The sequence below is a fragment of the Protopterus annectens genome, chromosome 6.part0 (assembly GCF_019279795.1).
Source record: "Protopterus annectens isolate FY-2018-M chromosome 6.part0, PAN1.0, whole genome shotgun sequence".
Taxonomy (NCBI): domain Eukaryota; kingdom Metazoa; phylum Chordata; order Ceratodontiformes; family Protopteridae; genus Protopterus; species Protopterus annectens.
Genome location: NC_056737.1, coordinates 270713294 through 270724188, shown reverse-complemented (window position 1 = coordinate 270724188; position 10895 = coordinate 270713294).

The following is a 10895-nucleotide window of genomic DNA, read 5'->3' as shown; positions in this document are numbered from 1 at the left end:
AAAGGTCTAGATAGAGTTAGAAACAATCTAGGATAGGAAGACATGAACTGAAGGTATTTGAAGATGAAATTATTATCTCTGAAATCTGGAAAATGAGATGAAAGTTGTAAGGTGCTGTTACGTCACAAAATAAGATCACAAATGTGTTGTAAAAGAATTAAAATTGAACATAAACAGTATAAGATTTTGTGGCTATAAATAAAAATAGAGGGATGAATTATAATTATTTTAAAAATGAAGGATAAAGCTGTTATTTATTTATGAAGGGAAGAACAAAGAAAGGCAGGAACATGTTTATATGTTGGATATATTCCAGAAAGAATATACAACTGAAATATGGAATTTCCAAAGATGATTGAAAGTATTTTGTTTATGTATGGGCTGAATTTGTACCTGATCTATTAAAAAATATTTGTATGCATTTTTTGCATTCATTGTTCTTTTCAGTGTTCTTAATAAAGACACCTCCTTTTCTACTGACAGGGAGTCTGATATCCACCTAATTATAGGCAGCTGGGACTCGGTTTAATGTCTCATATGAAGGATGGCACCTAAGAAGTGCAGCACCAACCCCACCAAATGATAACAGTATCAGTATATGAACATGACTCCAAGCACTAGCTTTAAAGACAGAACCTACAGACTTATGATCTTCTGTATACCCTGCTTATGACATTTTCATGCTTTTGTTCTCATTCTTGGCTAAAGGGTCAGAAAATGAGATGAGCCTCCCAGTAAATAACTAACTAAATAAAAGCCTGTCTTGTACACATATATTTATTTATTTATTGATTGATTGTTTGTTAACTGGGTTAGTCCAGCTGGGCTTGTGGCCCTTTTTCAGTGGAGACCCAAGAAGAAAAGCTCCAGTGCATAGTATAAAAATACAGACATTTACAACATTGCAATATATAGAAAGTGACCACATTAATAGACATGATAAGTTACATAGTACAAACTGTACAGAAATCACAGTTTTACAATAAAATATATGTTGCATTACATTTAAAAGGCTATCAGTTTGAGAATATGTGTAAGATAAGCTAGAGGCTTGTATGCATAAAATTGTTAAGAAAGATGTACAGAGAAAAACGTATGACATTTTGTTAGTTTTGGCAATGAAAGTTGATATAGGTGAGGAGTTAGTGGTGGAGGTGATTTAGGTGGCAGCATGTGAAGGACATTCCCATTTGGAGGACAGATGGGAGAAAAGCATGGATTTGAAGTTGTTATGATTTGGTAAGTTACGTAGGGGGTTGGTAGTGAGTTCTACAGTTTGGCTATGGTGTGGGATAGCAGTAGTTGGCCAGGTGGATGTAAGGGTTTGTGCACCTGTAGGAGGTTTTGGCCTTTGGATCTCAGGGAGCGGCTGGGTGTGTAGGGTATAAGAGGATATGGCAAGAGAAGGGCATTCTATTGGCTTGAAGATGAGTTTGTGGGCTGTTGTAAGTTGTAGGTCTATTAGGTGGTTGGGGAGTTCTAGCCAGTTGAGGGTGTGTAAAGAGTAGCAGTGATGGGAAGAATTCTTAGAACCGGTTGCAAATTTGCCGATTTTGTTGTAACAAGCTTCGAGTTTGGAAAGGAGGCCAAGTTATAGGTTGCAGAATAGGGGAGCACCGTACAAGAGAGAGGGGAGAAGCAAGGTAGATGCAAGGGTTTGTTGAGAGGATGGAGTGAGGTAGCAGTTGTGTCTGTAGCGGAGACTGATTTTCTGGTGGTTTTTTTGATTGCAGAGAGGATGCAGGAGTCGAATTTTAGGTTTTTATCAATGGTAATGCCAAGTAGCTTTGTACTGGGAATGATTTCTAGAGGGGTGTTATTGTGGTTTTTGATGGAAAATAGGTCTCTGTTGAATTGGGAGGTTTTGGTAGGAATGAAAATCAGTAGTTTTGTTGGCGTTTAGGGCTAGGTGATTGGATCGCATCCATGATTCTGTTTTGGAGAAGGCTATTTGGGTTTTGAGTAGAAGTCTGGAGGGGAAGGAGGCTGAGCAGATGATGGTAGAGTCATCAGCGTATTGGATAACTGAGGTGTCATGGACGGAGTGGTAGAAGTTGTTGATGAATATGTTAAAGAGGAGTTGGCCCAGTACAGATCCTTGTGGAACTCCTGTGGGTGTAGATAAGAAAGGGGAGGTTGACTCTTTCCATTGCACCACCTGTTGGCGCATGGAAAGGTAGATGGAGAACCAGGCTAAGGTTGAGGGAGAGAGGTGCAAGTGTGAGAGCTGTGACAGGAGTAGGGAGTGGGAGATGGTATCGAAAGCCTTTGAGAGGTCTAGAAACAGTGAGGATACATATTTATAACTATATAACTTATATCACTTTTATTATGGACTAATCTGATTACCTTGTTCACTAAATGCATAGCTGCAGCCATGACTTACATCTCTGGGTCAATATTCAATTTAGTCTCCCTCAGAATAGTCACCAACAGGATGTGCAGCAGCAGTCCCACCCATTACCAAGTCACTACCAAGGGCAGCACCAGCACTGAGAAAATCTGCATGAATTTTCATGAAGTTTTTTATTTTTATGGGAAGCAAAACATCCTTCTACCCATACAGCTGCCACCACCTTCATTTATTCATATATAATCGCTTTCACGGTCACTGTAACACTACACAAGAAAATATTACCTTTTGCAGCAACTACTTTTGAAAATGGCAAGTTGCTAGTCATGGAACTCGTGCTTCAAACTGCTCAAAATTTCCTGGAACTGAATAAACTAAATTTTCACCTATCAGAGTGTGTGTGTGTGTGTGTGTGTGTGTGTGTGTGTGTGTGTGTGTGTGTGTGTGTGTGTGTGTATTTGTGTCAAAATTAATGGTAACAAAATGTTGTTAAGATTATTACCCAAGATGTCCCATCTGACCTGCACGGCTGCACCATTGACCTGTTGTGATGTACTACATTCAATAAACATTTACAACATACCTGTCATTGTGCTTACTTTGCAATATTAATATACCTTTGTAGAAAAATAAGTGAAAATCATTGATATTGTGATTCTTTTGCCAATACCTCTGTTTTCAACAAATAAAAAAGTTAAAGCAGCAGTGTGTGTGTGTGTGTGTGTGTGTGTGTGTGTGTGTGTGTGTGTGTGTGTGTGTGTAAACTGAGATGTATGCTCCCTGTAAATCAGAAATAAAGTACTATATTTACTGCTAATATTCAGTCTCATCCTGGGTTCTTCACAATATTATTAAAAATATCATTTTGAACTTGTCATGACAAAAACACCACAAACTGATAGACAAATAACAAAAAACAGGCTGCTGGTAATGGAGAACTCACTTTTTTACCAAATTAAGAGCTTTTGTCTACAAATGTCAGAGACTTCATCAGAAGGACTTATACATAAACCAAGACTCCTTTTATACAAAAAGCACATCCCTTTTCCAATCCATGTTACCAGTTGATAAATGAATTGATTGACAAAACAATCCCCACTCTTAAAACTGCACTATAAAATAAACCAGGTACAACAAATCACACTACCACCCATTTTTGATGAATTTCCACAAAAATTACAACAATAAATTACTTAGTTTATTGAAACTAAAACAAACCCTCATTATAACATAAACATGGCTTTTAATCATATAGCACTATTGATAGAAATTACATCATTAAGACCAAGGAACTCAGAAGCTTGGGATTTTGATTGCCATTTCATCTCTTTAAATTCCAGAAAAGTGTATGTAGGTCCACCCCTAGATCCCAGGTCCACATGCTCTATAATACTAATGACTATTTATCACTATTAAGAGTTTTAAGAGTGGGGATTGTTTTGTGAAGCAATTAATTTATCAACTGGTCACATGGATTGGAAAAGGGGTGTTTTTTTTGTATAAAAGGAGTCTTGGTTTATGTATAAGTCATTCTGATGAAGTCTCTGACAATTGTAGATGAAGGCACTTAATTTGGTAATAAAGTGAGGTCTTCCCTACCGGCAGCCTGTTTTTTATTATTTTGAACTTGTCAAGAAGATAAAACTACTTGTATTCCTTTACAGTAACTGTAATGGCAATGGGATCCTAAGTGCCTTACTAAATTAAGACATAAGTTGTACATGACTGATGCAAATTGGACTTTAGGAATCACTTTTTTTTGGGGGGGAGGGGGTAAGTGAAAGAAATATGAAGGCTATTGTGTTTGTAATAGTACTAAGGTGTGTAGCCTTTATCCTTGATACATACCAAACTACAGCAGCAAAATGTGCAATACATACAGTGCTAAAAATGATTTTTTACATCGCTGCTATCAACCTAGACAGAATGTCCAGAGCAAGATTTATGCAACATCACATTGGCATTTCCACTACAAATGAAGATTTTTTTTTTCAGATTTAAAGACTTTATTTTTCAGGGAAATACCTAAGCTGATAAGGCAGAGAAAGATGATGCTTAAGCTTGCCAACAGCAAAAAAAAAAAAAAGAAAAGAAATAAGTTTCAGCTTTTTCTGTGGAATACTTATCTTGTAACACTGAATGACCAAAGTTATTTTTTTACAGTCTTCCCTGGCAATATTAATAGACTGATGGAGGGAGGGACACTCAGAACAAAATACATATTTTTATGAGACAATTGCAACTAGTGTAATTTTTTAGACATAAGCTGTTGAGGGTCCAGCCCTGGTGGCTTATGAACTACTCTCCTATAAGTCTTCTCAGTGTTATGGTAGTGGGATGGATGAAGACACGTAAGAAGATGTGCAGTGTAAAAGAGATGGAAGAAGGTATGATTTAGCTATAGACAATTCTTACATTGTATATGTTGCCAAGTATTTGATTAGTTGTGATCACAGCACTACTAAGGTGCCTACAGAACTTATTATTAATGATGCAGCCAATGTTGTGTCTTGTTGTTGTGTCTTTTGGCTTTTCCCGGTTAGGGGTCACCACAGCGGAACTCCGGTCTGCTAATGACTGGCAGTAGATTTTTACGTGTGGAGTTGCCAGCTCTGACGCACAACCTTCAACGAAGGTACGCCTATTCACGCATGTCTCTACACAAAAGACGCTCTAGCTGAGAATCGAACGGGACAACGTCTTACTGTGAGGCGACAACGCTACAGCAGCACCATAATGATGCAGCCAATAAGCTTAGCAAAATGGACTTCCTCGATAGAGAGCAGTTGAGGGAGGTTAAATGAAGATATAATGTGGAATAACTCAGGTTATCATCAATATTAGTGACTGTGGAAGAGTTAGAGCAAAAACAAAAAAAAAAAACCAAAACAAGAAAGTTTTTGATGCATCAACTTAATATATTAGCCATTCATCACTCCCTTTGAGTTAAGCCTTAGTTATAGTAAGTGAAATATAGACTTCAACTGTGAATTAACAGACTTAAGAGAAAAAGTCAGCTCTTGTACATATTTCTGTGTTTTAACAATCATTGTAATTATTTTCTCATTATGAAAAAAGGTTGTAGCTGAAAAATGGCTAGTGGTCCAGTTTACTTATATTAAGTAAAAATAAAAAAACTGATAAGTAGTAAAGTATGGAAATATGAAGAACAACCTGCAGTGTAACGTTAATTTTGCACAGGTATCAATTCCAGATCTGCAGAAAGTCACTCAGGTTATAACAGGCTATAACTTTTATATCTGTTTAACATCTTTATTAAATCATCACATTTTAACAATGACAGGGGTATGCATGCATTAATAGAAAAGAAAAGAAAGGATAGTAATTTTTTTTCATTCCTTTTTCGTGGAATATACATATATGTTTTCTTTTTAGCAATTATCATTTACTTCAATATTACATAAATAGTCCTCCTCCTGAAGATTAGTCTGCATGTATTTTTCTCACAAATTCTATTTATTTTGATGTAATTTGTTTCTTCCCTCTTGTAAAGATCATAACTTAGGTTCTTTTATTTCATTTTCAATATTCAGTACTTCAAATACAGTTAGTTTAGATTTTGATTTCCATTTTCTAGTAATGTCATGGTAGAACCATTGATGCATTCTGACTGAAATCCTTTGATATTTTCAGGCAATATAATTTCTATCGCATGCCCTGGATCTGGTTTGGGGTTTCTTCTTAAGGTCCCTCAAACTGCCTTAACAGATCTTTCAGTCAGAAAGCAGCAATGGCTCTACCATGAGATTCTCCCAAATTGCTGAGGTCTTTACTCCATAATGGAGTATAAGCTTAATAACACTGCAAAGCAACCTCATTTCCACTGCTTGCATTACTGATTTCATCATTCTTTTCAATAATCACCTGGAGCTTAGAACCACATGCAATGGAGGGAACACAAACTGACGGGTACATTAAGTGCTTCATCATGTGACTCACCTCCTAGGTCTGTCACCATAGTCTGCTAAATGCATGCAATAATGCTAATGCCACACCTGTCCACCGGCCAGTCTCCTGATCCCCCTCTGTGTGCACTTGTGAACAAGTCTCCAGGACGATTAACATTCTCCACTTCAGGTCACCTTGTCACCTGTAAAATCATGATTTCTGAGCTGTTTCAAGGTCAGCAGCAAACTGCTCTAGCACATGCTGGAGATCATATTTACTTGAAGCCAAGAGATCATAATCTGTAAACAGCAAAAGATGAAATCCTCAACATGACCAGACTGAATACACTACAAACTTCAGCTGCTACTTAATATCCTTTCTGTGAAAATCACAAATACAAGGGGACACAAGACAAACTCTTGGCAGAATTTCACACCTTTTATGAATGCACTAAATGTAATGCAAACTATGCAGATATAGTTATCACTTCAGAAATACAGGGGCCCATTGACATTATATAGTGACCCTGGGACTTTGCATTGTAGCACCTCCTAGAAGACATTCTGAAGATTCGGGGTCATATGCCATCTTTAGGTTCACAAAACACAAGTACACTGTAATGGTGAGTTCACATGATCCTCCTAATAGACAGACTCCAAAGCTCTCATCCTGAATCAGAGGGTCAGCTATCAGAGTCTAATTTCCAGTACCATGGTGTAGACTTTCCCAAGGAGGCTGAAGAGTGTGCGCAGTTTATAAGTAGAACACATCTTCCTGTATCCTTTTTGAAAATGAGGACCACTATCATAGTTTGCAAATCCAAGGTACAGTTACTATCTTTCATGCAACACTGAAAGATAGTGTTAACTATGACATCATAACAATATCCACTGACTTCACAGTTTCTGAATGGAACTCATTCACTCCCTCATCCCTATTATGAGGAAACTTTTAACTACTGCAGTAACATAATTTACTTCAGAAATGGAGACAGTCCCAACCAGTAGCTTCTGGTACTGCCTCCTCATAGGAGTGCATGACCACCCAGTTCAGAAGATTTTCAAAGTGTCCTTTCCATTTCCTAGTAATGTCTCCAGAAGAGGTCAGGCTTGTGGAAAACAACCAAGGCTATGTCTCCCCTCACCCACTTCAAGCTGCCAAATGACTGCCAAAGCCTTTCTGAGCTTACACAAAAAGCCATTCTTCATGGTCTTGCCACCCCGCCCATACACATACATGTATTTCCCTGCTTCAGTGAATATTGCAGTTATTGCCTTCCTGACTTCTCAGTACCTAGCAGTCAGATTTTGATATCCAGCCTCCAGCAGTGAACAGAAAACATCTTTTTTTAACTTGATGGTTTGCTGCACTGCTGCTGCTGCTGTCCACCTGTATGTCCTTGGTTTGCCATCCTGAAACACAACTACCTTTACTTGGGCAGAGCTCCTTAATACTTATCTCAACTCCTAAGGTACCTTTCTCGGATTATGACATTATGAAGGTGGAGAGATGTATATATAGTGAACCTCCTTTCAACAAGACACTTTCAGTGCTCCCAAAGACTATTCACATGTTTTGTAGTGTTTACCCAAAAATATTTCAGCAGGACAGAAAAAGGAGCACTGTATTTTGTTATCAAACTGTGACAGTGTAGACCCTTTCTTGTCTTGCTGAAATTTAATACTGTGAGTTTTCCCCACAGCAAGACAGTTTTAAGGCGACTTACTTGTTACTTGGGGTAAAGCTAAATTCAGTGAACCTCCCTTTGAGTAAGACAGTTACAGTGCTCCCTGAGCTTTTTGCACGTTAAGGTGTATTTGATTAAACCATACCATTTACTGTCTTTATGCTGCTGGCCACATAAACTATACTCTTTCAGCTTTTCCCGGTTAGGGGGTCACCACAGCAGATCATCGTTCCTCTAATGATTGGCAGTGGATTTTTACAGTGTCGAGTTGCCAGCCCAACCTTCAAAGAAGGCACACCCACACATGCACGCACCTACCTGTATGTCTTTAAAGTTCATTCGACCATGTGGAGTACATGCAAACTCTGCATAGAAGGCTCTCCAGCCAAGAATCGAATTGGAGAACCTCTTGCTGTGAGGCGACAACGCTAACCGCTGCACCACCATGGCCTGTGTAGTATATAAACTATAATTGTGAGGGAATTCTTTACAAATGCACTGTTTATGTGTTGTATGGATTTTATTATTTAACAGCCTTATGGAAAGCAGTACTTATTCCACCATTAGAATATGGTCTCCCTATAATCTCAGCTGGACCAAACAAAACAATCTCATGTCCATACAAAGAACATTGAATAATATTTGTAGATTTAACTACCTCTCACCTATATGAGAACACCATTGTTTTACACTAGCCAAAACAAAATGGCTACCAATACAGTTTTGGTTAACACTTGTAACTGCATCTCATATTTACGAACTTCATGGTCTTAATTCTTTTTCCTTTTTGTTGGCATGTTGTCATTTAATTTCTCCAAGTCTTTTGGGTTTCTAATACTATGATAGGAATGGACCCCATTCCTAAGTCAAAGTATGATTAAAATTCATGAAATTAGTATTGTTTCAATCTTTGATGTTAACTAGAATTGCTTTTCGTAGCACCCACAATGTGTCCAGAACTGACTCTTTCTGCAATTTATATGGAGTTACATGCATCGGTAACATATTTAAATAAGACTTTAAATTCTTTCATATGAGATTCATCATTCCTACTACTATTGGAACTGTCTGGGTATCCTTCGTCCACATTGCCCTCATTTCTGCCTGCAAATCCTGGTATTGTATTTCTTTCTGTCTTTCTGTATATAAAATACTGTAATCATTGGGTGTAGCAATGAATCTTTTTTATTTTTAACCAACTTGTGTCCATGATATATGCTATATAAAATACAATCAGATTTTCAGAGAAGAACACCTGCTGTGACCTTAAATCCCTAACTTCCACCATTCCCAACCTAAAAATACATTACATAACAAACTTCACTTAACTGATCACTCTTTCTCGCTGCAACTAATTTAAAAAAACACTGACTAATTCATTAAACTCTGGTTTAAGTAAAAATAAAAAAAAATGATTTCAAACTTCCCTGATGTAAATGCTTCACATATGATAGTATTTGCTTGTTTTTTACATTTTAGTTATTTTTTTAATTAATTACTTTTATTATTTTGTTATTTTTAATAACACAATAATTTGTGTTATTAGGTGATTCCAGATGGTTGGGCTAGGCCAAAGGTCCTTTTCAGCCATCACCCAAGCTCAGGAGTGCAACCAAACATTACAATGCAGCTGTAATACAGGATACAAAATAATGTACATAAGCAAGGGACATTGTTAAAGCTGTTTCCATAAAAACAAAATTCATATGCACTAGCATACAGACGAAAGAGGAAGGATGATATGGAAAGTGAAGTACATATAACAAACAAGAAATCTGCACAACTATGGGGAACCTTTTCATTATATTTAAGTGGATAAGTTGTGAGTAAAGAAAAATGTTGAATAATAAATGCTTTGCTTGTGACTGGTATCAAATGTGATTACTTGAACCATTTATTTATTTAGCAATTTGATTACTGTGTGAGTGAGCTGGTTTGGTGATCCATTTCAGTCACTTCCAGAATACAAAAGTACAAGAAGAATCAAGCTGTACACATAACATAAACACAAGTAGGTAAACATGACATTACAATTGTGTAGTATTTTCAATGCAAACACTGTAAATATTTTCAGTACCTTAGTATAGTATATACAATGGGCGGCCACGGTGGTGCAGCGGTTAGCGTTGCTGCCTCACAGCAAGAGGTTCTCCGGTTCGATCCTTGGCTGGGGTGCCTTCTGTGTGGAGTCTGCATGTCCTCCCTGTGGTTGCGTGGGTTTCCTCCAGGTGCTCCGGTTTCCTCCCACATCCCAAAGACATGCTGTAGGCGGATTGGACACTCTAAATTGGCCCTAGGTGTGAGTGTGTGCATGTGTGTGCCTTCTGTGGAAGATTGGGTGCCGGGCTGGCAACTCAACACTGTAAAACTCCACTGCCAATCATGAGCGGACAGGTGATCTGTTGTGGCAACCCTTAACCGGGAAAATCTGGAAGAAGTATAGTATATATAATACATAGAAATGGAGAGAATGCATTCCATATACAAAGTTTTATTTTGGCTGAAGGGAAAGTTGAGAGTTACTAATATAGTAATAAAAGAGTGGCCATTATTGAATAATACTATAATGTAAGACAGTGTTGGTTTAACTGTTATTATGGAAACAAGTGCACTTGGCATTCTGGTATGGTGATTCCTTCAGATTGCTTCTTTTTTTTTAAGGACTTTATGGTTTCATTGCTTTTAGCCTCATTTGGTAGGTTGCTCCAGAAGGTTGGGTTTAATATAGAAAGGCATTTTCCCCAATAGTTAGCATAAATAGTATGTTAGCTAAGATTAGACTGGACTTTACACTTTCTGTCATTTAAGAGAAAATCTTTTAAGAGTTTTTTTTTTCAAAAATGGAATGGGTTTATTCCTTTCTGAGTTTAGCAGGTAGCTGATCCCAGCAGGCTGGGGCAAGGTTTGTGAATGATTTTTTTACCAGTGATAACTTTCAATGGGGGT